Raw genomic sequence first — 13,177 nt, 5'->3', positions numbered from 1 at the left:
TCAAGCTGGCCACAATTTTATTGACTCTCACAGACTTGCTTTGTAGTCATTCCAATAAACTAGATGAGAAATTTCTGATGCTCCAAGCTATCCAGTCCTCAGGACTCCATTTCGTGATTCAGAGTCCAACAAAACAACTCAAGAGTGCTTTTGTATGACACTGTGACCACAGGGATAAATAATTGCTTAGTAATTCTCTTTGAGGCAGAAAATTCTAAACATGGAGGAACCATTTCCCCTTAATGGGAGCCAGAAATCCTGTGAGTGCTTGAAATGGCATTCACAAGTCTGAATGGTAAACAGATAAAAACAGGAGCGCACCAGTTGCACAAATGACTTGCTTGTCACAAACTTGTCATTGCAGTAATCTAACATTTCTTTCACAGAGCCCGATGGAAAGTATGGAACAAACAAGCCCTGCTGACGTTTTGGCTCTGTTAAGCCTTCCTTCAAGCTAAAGCATCTGCAGCATCTTCCTGTTCTAGACCCTTTATCTGCTGAAGTTAGCTGATACTGTACATGTCAAAGAAATGTTTGACTCTTGCATTAACAAGTTGATGACAAGCAAGTTATTCCTGCAGTTGAAATACTGCTGCTTTTAGTCGGCTGCTATTTTGACCTTCATTTTATTATGAAAAAGAACCCTAGCAGAGCACTGGGAAGGGACCAGAATTGTTGCCCCAGGCCTCTGCAGATTCACAAAGGCTACTTGTGTAGGGGATAGGGGCTGTGGTGGTGGAGTGGGCACACCTGGCAGTTTCATCAGATTATGGATGGGATTTCCTACTAAAACCTGAATGTTCTGAATACACTGGATGGTCCTAAGGATTGCTCTTGCAGGGGTAAAAAGACCTGCACAGAAATTGATTTTCTCCCATATTGTCTCTACCCACCTCCCCACATGCACATACATTTATATGTGAGTGCTTTATTGAATATTAGTAGCTGGGAAACATAAATGAAAATTGTATATAGCAACTATTCACATAGTTTTGCCAGTTCTTCCTGTTGGTAGCCTCTCCTAACCTCCTTCTCATTCAGCATAATATCTAAAGCTATCTAAACTTCATCCAAGCCATCTTGTTGTCTCCTAAAGAGCACTGTGTCCCCGTTAAGCCTCCTCACAGAAAACTCAGGCAGCCCTCCAGAAGATATCATCAGCTCATTTCCAACTCCAGCTACCAGCAGGGAGTGCTCGTACTCTGTGCAACAGCTGACTCTTGTCTGTCTGAGGAACCCTCCTCCCCCTTGGGGACCCACCCTTGGTGATCTCTGAGTGTGCAGTCCACTGGGTCCCAGCCTTATCAGCATACAAAACCTGGCTGGAGGCTGTAATTGGAGCCTTGCCTGTCCCCCCAACCCCCATCCTCCAACTTTCTGCTTTTGTTGGTGCCAGGGGATATCAGCTCTTAGAACAGTGGAGCATTTGCCCTAAGACTTTGGCCTTTTCATAAAACTGAGCTTGTCTTATTCACCAAGGTGTCAGGTACCTTGTATTCTTTTCAGACCCTTCAGGTCTGGTTAGGGTACACTGATAGTGTCTGGTCTGGTTTAAATATTGACATGAAAAACTTTCATTTTCTGACTTATTTTCTGGCTGGTGCCCCAGGAACTTTCATTTTTAAATGTCTTGGGTAAAAATGATTATCACTGTTCAGCCATGATAACCAAATTTCTTGCCAAAGTGGTGGTAAGCCTTGACATTTTTAGACTTGACAACTTGTCCACGGTAGTGTCTCCCATATGAAATGTTTTACTTTACCCCAAATATCTCATGTTGCAATCTATACTTCTGCTTTGTGGAAAAACTACCTCAGAGGACAGGTGGGATGGGTGTGAGAAGAAGGCCCTTTTGTTTACAGAGTTAAGGATATTGTCCCTGAAACAGTGAGGATAGTTTGAGGCAATGATTCTGTTTCTGCAAAAGAAAATATGTGAATGAACAATTTTAATTTTAAGTGGAGTGTTACTGACTTTTTTTCTTTTCAAGTTCCTAATAGGATTTACATAATGATTTTGTGTTTCCTTTCTTATTAGAACTTAAATGGCAAAAAAATGATATGCTATTTTTAATTCAGAAAAATATAAAATCTTTTTATTGGAACTCTTAATATATGTATTACGAACTAGATAATGGCCCAAAAGAACAAAAGAGAGACAGACAGACAGAGAAAGGTTCTGACTTCCTATTCAGAGGGATATCTAATTAGTGTGTGTTTTTAGTATTTACTTATTTGTCTGTTTGTTTTAAGAAATTTAGCAAAGGGGGCTGGGGATTTAGCTGAGTGGCTCCGCCACCTGCCTTGCAGGCGCAAGGACCTGAGTTCCATCCCTGGTACCCCCCCCCCAAAAAGTAAGCAAAAGCAGAAGAACTAATCCCTTATACTGCAGTAATTTCATTAGACCCATCATAGAATATTAGGGTGAGAAGGGGCTTTGATCAGCCTGACTTTATATCACACTCTCACTTGAGAAGTGAAGGTGCTGAGATCCAAAAATGTTTAATAAATGAACCAAGGTAAACAAAGGGATTGTGGCAAAGCAAGGCCTAAAAACCAAGGTCTGACTTCCAATTCAGGCAATACTCTCTCAGACATTACATTACATTTTTTAAAGCTTTCTTTCAAATGAAGACAGTCTCATCTTAATAATTTGCACCAATGTGCTTAAATCTAAAAGGGCATTTTGCTTTTGTCATTACTGGGACTTTGTGTGGCTAAGCTAACTATAGAATGTGCATTTGAACAGATTGAATATATTTCTTTCTAAGCGGTATTTTATCCAAGTAGTGTAAGCAACCTTTATTATTTCAATGAAGTTTTTCCTCTTAGAGGATTCAAAGAAACACTCTATTCCAATCATGTATCTGAAAACATATTTTTAAGTGGGTCTGTTCCTTTAATAAGTATTTGTTTAAATATATCATATCCTAGCATTCTAGGAGATAAAAAGTCCTTTATCAGATTAACAGAAATCTGTTTCTTATTCCCACTTTTAGTCATGTTTGAGTTTGTCCTTGTAGTTGTTAGTTTGGACAAAACATTGATTAAGTCAAAATATCAATGTTTTTGTTTGTTTGGGTTCTTTTTTGTTTAGCAGGAGTGAAAAAGTTAAATATGAATTTACCTTTTGTAGCTATGATAATTATGCTTTTTTATTCATGCAAAACTTATTTTTCTTTTTGTTTCATTTCTGTTTTCGCATGTTACAAACAACTGTACTGTGGCTGGTGGCAAGAGTAGCAGTGGCTGGCACTTTTCCTCAACGTTGTGAGAAAAAGAGAATTAGCTGGAATAAAATCTTGCTTTCCATATGGTGAACTTGAAATGCAGCATTGAACAGGTATCTTCTCTTTTTCTTTTCTGAAACCAGAGGTGAAACCCATGGACAAATAGCAGTATTGATGCCAAATCACCTGTTGATTCTCATCAGAAAATTCCTTGGCAATGCAACCCTTGTTTCATCAGTTGCAAAACCTAAATAGTTAGTCTTTGTGCGTTGGTAACATCTATATTCAAGACATGTGCCTTTGGTCGCTCACTTAAGAATGACCAAGATTCTACACATAGTTAAGAAATGAGCTGAAAGTTTGCTTTTGATTGAACAAAATGATCATTTTGTAAGTATGTTTGGCTTGTGAGGTGCTTATTAACTCCTACAATATCGGAATCGATTGTTGGGAACAATGGAGAGAAAAATGGCACTACTGTTTTCCTTTATCTTAATTCTAGTTGGGAAAAATAGTGGTCTGTGTCTTATAAAAATGTTTTAATGTAAAGTATTTCAAACACATAAAAGTATGAAGATTAATATGAAATATAAGAATCCAAAACACAAGTAAAACAAACCTTGATAATTTGAAGTATTTGTTTCTGAGCCTGTTTCTATTATTATTCTCTTATAAATTGTGTACAATAGAAAAATTAAATGTATAGTTTGAGGAGCTAAACTCTACAGTCATGTGAAACATATATAAAACATAGGAAGGGTCTTTCTTTAGTGCCTTTTTGCATTTGATTTTCTCCAAAGCTTTGACAAAGGTTAATAGCAATCATTAGTTCCTTTTATGTAAGTCATATATTATAGCTTAAATTAATTCTCCTGAATATATCACTAAAATTTATTTGTTGATTTTCTCATTGTTAGGCATAATTTCCAATGTTTTCCAATAACAAGCAAGTTAATATTTATACACATGTACATACAGGGAGGTGGAATTGCTAAACATTAAGAAACATGAATTTTAAACTTTACCAGGGCATTGTAAAGTTTCACTTCAAAATACCAATTTATATTCTTCATAATCTGAGAGTTTCTCCACATCTTTCTTAATATTTGAAATGATCAGACTTTTTAAAATTTTGTCATTTTAATAAGGATTAAATAATATCTTGCTTAAATTTTTTTTCAATTATAAGCCATTGAATTCCCTCTTGTATGTTACCTGTTTGTATCTTTAGTCTATTGTCTATTGAGTTATTTGTGTTGCTATTGTTATTTTGTAGTGTTTTGTCTTGTTTTGGAGTTAGTTGTTTTTGTTTTTATTATAATATTCTGGATTCTCATACCTTTGGGCCATAGGGAATACAAATATCTTTTCCCAAATTGTAGTTTCTCTTTTAACTGTGTCTTTAGTAACATTTATTTTTTTAAAATTCTGATTTTAATACAGTTAAGCTTATTGATATTTTCCTTAATTATTTGTGCTTTTATGTTAAGAAACCTTTCCATATGCCTTATATTTTCTCCTGTTTTAAAGATTTTCCTTCTATACTTAAACTACTAATCTTCTTCAAATTTATTTTTGTTTATTGTATCTTACATGAGCCCATTTTATTTTTCTTAATATGGATAATCCATTTATCCCAAAACTGTTTAACAAATTAGTCATCCTTTACTGACTAATATGCAGTATCATTTGCCTACATCGAATTTGTTTTTAGTATTTTTATTTCATCCAATATAATGTTCTTCTATCCTTATACTAATATCACAGTGCCTTACTTACCATAACGTAATAATATTCTTGATATTTGGTAAAATAAATCTCTTTGTTCCTTTTTTAAATTGTCTTGGCTCCTCTTGACATTTTATTATTCAATATGAAATTTAGGAATAGCTAGTTTAGTTCATCAGAAGTTCTGCTGAATTTTATTTGAAATTACATTAACATTGGAGAATAATCTGGGGAAGAGGTGACACATGTCTTCTGGACATTAACTCTATACCTATACTTCTTCAAGTCTTTTTTATATTCTTTAATAATTTATAATTTGCATCATGAAAGTCTTGTGACTATATTTTTAATTTCTTCATTAACTTAGTTTTTTGTGCTTTATGTGCAGAATCAGTCTTTCATTTCAGTTTATTATTATTGGTATATATCCAGTAACCTTGCTGAATTCTCTTATTAATTCTAATAGCTAACCTTATAATTCTCTTTTCTATATGGACATCTATATCATCAGTAAATAATGACACATTTTCTCTTAAACTCCAATTCTTAAATGTTCTATTTCTTCTTCCTATCTTATTCTATTTTTAACCCTCTGTATAGTGTTAAATAAAAGTCATGATATCAGGAATATCTATTTTTTCTTACTTTTATAGAAATGTTTTGGAAATATGTTGTTTGCTTGTTGGGGGAGGGTGTTATGAAATTCATGCTTCTGCTTCCGAAATGCTGGGATTATGCTGTGTACCACCACACCCAGCTTGTTTGGCATTTTGATAGTCAAAATTACTATATTAGGGAAGTTCCCGTCATACATTTATAGCTTGCTAGGTATTTTTAATCAGTAATACTAGTTAAATTTTATCTATTGCATTTTCTGCATCAATAATGTCGATAAAATTTCCCATTAATATGTTCATGTGTTATACTATACTAATGTATTTCCTTATATTAAGCATTTTTTACATTCCTAAAAAAATTTTTACTTCATTTTCATGTGTTTTTTAAATCCACTGTTAAGTAACATTTCCTAACCTCTTATGTAGTATGTTTGCATGGGGAGATTAGTTTTTAATTTTTATTTTTTAAAACTGTTATTACAGAGTCTTAGTATTATGGTGATAATAGACTTAGAAAATAAATTTAATAGCACTCTTACTTTTTCTAATTTCAAAATTTTTTATACTCCAGGGCAGTGGTGGTGAACCTATGGCACATGTGTTATTTGTTTTTCTTTTAATACAAAAGATGTTAATGTATGAGGTTTTTTTTTCTAAACTGAAACCTCAGTATTAAGGTTTAATTGCAGTGTTGGCACTTTGCGATAAACAAGTGGGTTTTGGGTTGCAGTTTGGGTACTCAGCCTCTAAAAGGTTCACCATCAGTGCTACAGAGATTACCCAGGGATATATTCATATAATTTTCAATTTTAAAATCTTTATCACCGCCCTGTTTTCTCCAGTATTATTTATCTGAACCTTTTCTTTCACTAATTGCCAGACATTTTTCTGTTCCATTTACTTTTTTTCAAAAGCTGGCTTTTGATTTTGCTTATTAACACTATTTTGTTCTTTGCATTCTGTTACTACTCTCTGCATTTTCTTTCTATGTCATAAAAGTTTGATGCCATTTTCCTTTGACAGGATGCTTGAATTATGACTTATTTAATTTCAAAAGCTTGTATTATATTTAAAAATTAATTTCATGCTCTAAATATTCCTCTAGGTTTCTCATTAGCTGCATACCGTATTTTTATATTTAGTTTTGTTAAATTTTAAATATTTTGTAATGACATTTTGATTTATTTTTAAGGCTAGAGTATCTAGAAGTATAGTTTTTACTTTCTAAATATATTTACTGTGTTTTGATTATTGATTCTGAATTTAAATATATTGTAATGAAAAGATGTGGTTTTAATTGAAAATAATTCTTTTTAAATTCCTTTTTGTGACTATTCAGTAGTTAGATTTTACTGCTGGGCCTGAAATCTAGATAGATTATCTGTTTCTTCAGTACACATTCTAAACTGCTTATCAATATATTTCATTACATATTTTTCTAGCAAGAAAATAAACTTTTTAATATTTCTGGTACTCCCCTTAATGTAAGAAAGGTAGCTAGTATATTTTATCTACCTATTAAGTATCAATCTTGTTAGTGTAATTGTTGGAGCTTTACTTGTATCTGGTTTTCATCATACGGAAATGTGATTATCATTGATTTCTAAACCACGGTTTAATTATATGTACTTATAAATTTTAGATATAACTATGCCCATGGTCGTTGTTGTTGTACCCTATGGTCTCCTTTCTGGGTTCACTTTTCTTATTGTTAAATCACACTTTATAGGCAATTCTTTACTGCGAGCCCTGGGTAGTACACCCTTTTTGTATGTCTAAAACTATTTTTATTTGTCTTTTATCATAAATTACAATTTTGAGTATTTTTGCTCAGCATGTTACAGATATTACTCAGTTATATCTGTGACTATTGTTCAGTCAACTATTCTTAAGAGAAATCTGCTATCAATTTTATCTTTTTACAGGTAATCTGCTTTTCTCCTCCTGGCAGCTTTTAAGTATTTTATCATCTGATAGTTTCTCTTAAATATGATTAGTTGTGGATTTATTTGTAATTATCAGTCATGAACTCAGTGTATACTATTTAATCTCAAGACTTCAATTCTAGAAATTCTGATATTATCTTTTCCCTGGTCATTTTTCATTGCCTACGTATTTTTCTTCTGGAATTTTTTTGTTTGTTTGTTTTGTTTGTTGATTTTTTTTTTTGAGATAGGGTTTCACTGTGTAGTCCAGGCTGGCCTTGTTCTCCTGGTTCTTCTGGAATTCCCATAAGATATATGTATATGTTTCCTAATCAATTCAACATATCTCAAATGCTATTTCATTTTCTAAAAGTCTATTTTATTTTCTTTCTTTTCTCTCTCTCTTTTATTTTTTATTTTATTTTATTTTATTTATTTATTTATTTATTTATTTATTTATTTATTTATTTATTTTTGAGACAAAGTCTTGCTATGTAGTCTTGACTTCACTATACAGCCCAGTCTGGCTTCAAACTCCCAGTGATTCTCCTGCCTCCGCCTCTTTACTACTTGGATTAAAGCGTGTACCAACACACTTGGCTAAAAATTCTATTTTACTTACTTGAATTTTTTTTCTGAATATTTTCCTTAAAATTACATGCTAGCTCAGTGTTCTCCTAAAAATTGCCCTCATAAGTTATGCCATGTATTGCACTTTTATTGTCAATGAACACATTTTGAAATTTTAAGATTTCTGACTGATTTTTTAATCTTATTAACCTGTTCTTATTTTACTGCTGTTTTTAATGTATAATTTCTTGTTCTCTTATGGTATAGTTATCTCTGAGCATCTCAAACATAGTCCTGTTGAGGTCATTGTGAAACTCTAAAAATCAAATTCATCTGGAGTGAATCTTATAATAATTGACTCTGTTGGTTGTTTTCCTTAGATTAGATTTCTGACTACATTTTAGAATTTTGTCTTGCAGGGTCATCTTGGTCCTAGGCATTTTTGTTTTCTCTCTTTTCTTTCCCTTTTCTTTTCTTTGCTTATATGTCCTAAACTATTGCTTTTCCTATAGTTTCTATCTGGATCCCTGAATTCCTAGGCCGAATGCAGATCTTACGGTGGCAGCTTTTAGTTTCATCTCCATATTTGATCATAAACCTATGTCTTTTTCTTTCTGCCTTGCAAAGAGGCAACAGTTGGCCAAAGCTGTGGCAGCCTGTTGCTGAAGTAGTAAGCCAGAGTCAGGCTCACCATTTCATATGGAGCCTTGTTGACCCCAATACTCCGAGGACTAGGCTTTCAGACGTCTTTGTGTGCTTCCAGGTCCAGATTTCAGTATGCCTATCTATGGCTTTAGCACCATTCACTGGTTTTGTTTCTTTCCATAAATAATCATCTTATTAAAATCCAATTCTACCTTTTTGGTTTTCTCATGTTATATGGAATTTTTAAAGTTACAGTATATTTTGAACAGCACAGCTTTAATTTTTTTTACCTCTTTTTTATGCAGATGCATCATTTAAAAACAAATAATATTATAAATTACAGTTACTATTTAATGTTAAATTGTGATGGGCACTGAATTTTACATAGATTACCTTATTCAATTCTCTCAGCTATTCTGATTCCCATTATATCGAGTAAGAAATTGAGAGAAAGTAAGCTAAATAAATTTTCACTTAGGAAAAAGGTTATAATTAGTAAATGGCAGGAATAACATTTGAATCCCATTTTCCCTACTAACAGAATTGGTGTCTTTAAACTGTTATCCTGTGCTAAAATTCTGTAATTTTTTAACTTATTTCTTTTTAACAAACTAATTTAAATAATTTCTATTTTTGTAAAAAAAATAGTTCTAGTCCTATTTAGAAATCTTATTTTATGTTTTCTTTGCTTTTATGCTTCCTGTTTCTCATTCTCTTTCTCTCTCTCTCTCTCTCGCCTCTTGCTCCCTCCTTCTATATCTTTCTCTTTTGATATATGATTATATTGTTTCATCTGCTATTGATCTGGTAATTTGGATGTATTAAAACATAGTTTTTTCTAGTAATAATTACTGTCATTTGTCCAAATAAATTCATTTCTATTTTATTAGCATTAATGAAAGTGTATACTGTAAAAAATAAGGAGTATAAGATGCTATTTCTTCATACATCTTCTGTCACCCGATTTCTGATTTTTTTTCTTATATTACCTTACGTCAGATATTGAACATTATTATTATTGATACAGCAGTAGAAAGAATAATCACCAAAAAGGTGGCTTATTTTAGGTAGCAGAGTGATTCTAGCACTAAACAGGTGCTCAGTAAATACTTATCAAGTGTTAAATTAACAAACATGTTCTTTTTATCACATGTGCACACAGAAAAAGAAAACAGGTGAGACCTTTTTAGAGTCTTCATTTGCTATTGCATGACTTCTTATTTCATTTAGAACTGGAATTTTGTAAGCTATTGAACCACCATATAATACAATAAATAACTCTCGATTCTTTTGTTAAGCAGATCTATGCTTTGTGAAGCAGCCTTTTGCAATCAATGACTTTACATTCAATTTAGTTCCATTCATCCCTATTTTTACATTTTCTCCTTGTGCTCTACTCCTGACCCCCACAATTCATAAATATATTTCATAAGTCTCAAATCAGTAACTAATGTTTTCATTGTGCAAATACTATGAGATTCTTGGATATAAAGTAGTGACTAAATGGCAATCATTTTATCATATTAAATGTCTCTTTACCCCAGTTCTTCAAGAATAGTTTGTGTGGTTTATTGTTTAAGGAAAGGAATTTTTGAAGTAATGCTACTGTTTTATTTTTGGTGGTAGTTCTCAAAATCCCCAACTATAGTCAAAGGAAATTCTTTATATAAATTTCTAAGAAAATGGATTTTTTCATTGATATAAAAAGAAACTTTATGATGATCTAAAACATGCTAGAGTAAAAACACTGTGCTTCTATTGTAGCAAAGCAGTTAAATAAAACAATATAGAATAGCAAAAAAGAAAAAAGAAAACAAAGTATAAACTGGGTCATTTGTTGATGTGCAAATTTTATGGAAATTTTAATGACACATTTGATTGATTTATAAGGAGTCTATATTATACTGTTATAAGAACACTCAAGCCTTCTATGTGGCATAATTTTAACAATCTTTTATACATAACAACAGATTGAAATTAAACTGTCTTCCTAGCTGTTTCTATTCTTTAAATTATAAAATGATTTTTATTATTCTCTTTTTAAAACTGTTGACTGAGAATCAGGAAATTTGGTTTCTAGTCCTAGTTCTGTCATTTAACTGGCTGTATGACCATGAGTAAATCATTGAACTCTTTGCACCGATTTGTCTTTCATAATGTAGAAAGTTGGAATTGATGCTTGAAAATGTTCTTTCCATTTTTTGTGTTCTAGTATTCTACATTGTATCTGTCTATATGCAGAAACATATATAAAAACTTAACTCTAAGTATGTTTAGTTACTTTTCTCTTTGCTGACACAAAATACCCAACACCCAGAGTTAAAGGAGGAAAGGTTTATTTAGCTCACAGTTTGTAGAGGATTCAGTCCATAATGGGCACAAGGCAGAGGGGCAACAGTTCACGGCAGTGAGAGATAGCAAAAGAAATAAGAGACCTTAACAGTATCATCCTCCCCCTTTTATCTTATCCAGACTGCTTAGGGCTGGTAGCACTCACACCCTTAATCCTAGTGCTCTTGAGCCTAGCATTAAACCATGAATCAATTCCAGCATCACACACTCTAGATCCAGCCACCTCCAAAAAAGCCCCACCTAAGAACACAGGAGGCCTTGGGAAGACATCTAAACACAAGCTATAGCAATGTATACAAACTATAACAGTGCCCCATATACCAGTAGTTTAAGCTGTTCGACAGACATCATGAGGAAATAAGTAAGGGGGAACTGCTGTAGGCTCTTCCTCTGAACTGACAGAATGAAAGCATTTTCAAAAGTATTATTGGGCATCATTGTGCAAAATGGATCACAACAGAAGTAATCAACCAGGCTGATTTGGTGCCTTGGATCAGGGTAAGATAAGGAAAGTGCACACCATAGTGATACAGAGATGAAGTATAATCACAAGGTATGAAGATACTGAGATATATATTCATTCAAAAATAATAGCTAAAAGTAACATTTTTAAAATCATGAAAGGAAATACAAGTATCTAATAAACATGAAAAAATATCTCACTAGCACTCAATACAATTTATAAAAAACAATAAATCTCAATGCTAGTAAGTATGCAGTAAAATAGGCACAACTGAAGAATTTCAGTTTACTCACCTTCTGAAATACAGGTATATATAGATTTTCACTTTCCCCCACCAGAACCACATCATTTTTGTTTCCATTGCCTGTTGTTTCTCAGAGTTTCTCTGTTTCTTTTTTGGATCCTTGTACCTTTGCCTTAGGTGATCACCCTGCACTTTGACATTCCAAAACTTCATTTCTTCAATCATTTCTGCCCTTACTACACTGAAACCACATTTACATGCACATGAAATCACTTTCCCTTATCCTAAAGGAGGAAGTCTGTCTAGATCATTCTGTGTGTTACCAATTATCTTTAACTTCTAAATTTGTTATTATAAAAATTGTTGCTCTAATAATGGCATTTTGAGTAATTGAATAGATGAAAATGAAGTAAAGAACACATTCATGATGTTACTGCAAAGTCATTTTTATTCAGTGGAAAAAATGCTACTGATAAACTTATTAGGCACCCTTTTCAAGAATAGACTCTCAGTCATCTGCTCTATGTAAAAATGAATAAACATAACAACTTACTGGGGTCTGTACCCAGAAATTTAGCCAAAAAAGAAACCCACGTGGGAAGAATGAACTAGATAAAGTTTTATCAGTTCAAAATACCCAACTACTTAGTATGGTCCTTTTCTAACAAAACTGTATAAGTAAAAACATAATTGTCTTTAAAACCTATATTCCTTACCCTAGCCTATGGCAAAGTACTGAAGAAAGTAAAAGTTTCCAGACAACGCCCTTTTACCCTTGTGGGAGGAGAATGAGCACACTCTATCCAGGCCTCCACAGAAGTACAAGTCATTTGTGGATACGCTCATCTCCTTTTCAGAAAGTTTTCCTGAACTTTTTCAGAAGGCAGAGACTGTGTGTCTTTATTACCTCAAATTCTGTCAAATTGCATGATCATTGGATGCACTGATATAGGATTAGCAGTTTTATTAGGCTTATTTTAGTATCTAAAATATAAAGTAAAAGTCACTTGGCTATAAATGCTTACACTTTTTACTCTAACTCATCTTACTAGCATTTAGGTGAATGTCTTAGAATGATAATATTATGGAGTTTTGAACATCTTTGAGAGTAAATAACTTTCAAAAACCTATTTTTCTGCAAGATTGAGAGTGAAAATAGTATAGTTCTTAAGAGCTCTTTTGGTTATTAGTGTGGCATTAATAACAAGTTATTAAATCTCTGAATTTCAATTTTCACATCTGAGAGATGGGAATAGTCCTTGTAGTGGGGATTAGATAAGATACTGCTTATCAAACAGCATGATGCCTCCCATTATGACTAGAGTTAATGCCTCGCAGGACCAGGATGGGTGTCTGTACTCATGCTTCTGGACCGCTGGGACACAGCATGTGGTATACCACTCA

At 32.9% G+C, this 13,177-nt stretch overlaps 1 protein-coding gene across 46 annotated transcripts in view; it reads left to right on the top strand.

The window, feature by feature from the left end:
- Positions 1 to 13,177, top strand: part of Zbtb20 (zinc finger and BTB domain containing 20) — an 865,938-nt gene that overhangs the window by 615,645 nt on the left and 237,116 nt on the right. For all 46 annotated transcript variants that reach the window (XM_021263367.2, XM_087208762.1, XM_087208829.1 and 43 more), the window contains one exon: positions 3,243 to 3,342. The gene's annotated coding sequence lies outside the window, so the exon portion shown is untranslated. The remainder of the gene's footprint in view (positions 1 to 3,242; positions 3,343 to 13,177) is intronic.

Source organism: Heterocephalus glaber, unplaced genomic scaffold, assembly GCF_053883595.1.
Source record: "Heterocephalus glaber isolate CG9 unplaced genomic scaffold, H.glaber_assembly_v1.0 deba00000122, whole genome shotgun sequence".
Taxonomy (NCBI): domain Eukaryota; kingdom Metazoa; phylum Chordata; class Mammalia; order Rodentia; family Bathyergidae; genus Heterocephalus; species Heterocephalus glaber.
The sequence above is the reverse complement of the archived record's forward strand: the minus strand, read 5'-3'. Positions and strand labels throughout refer to the sequence as shown.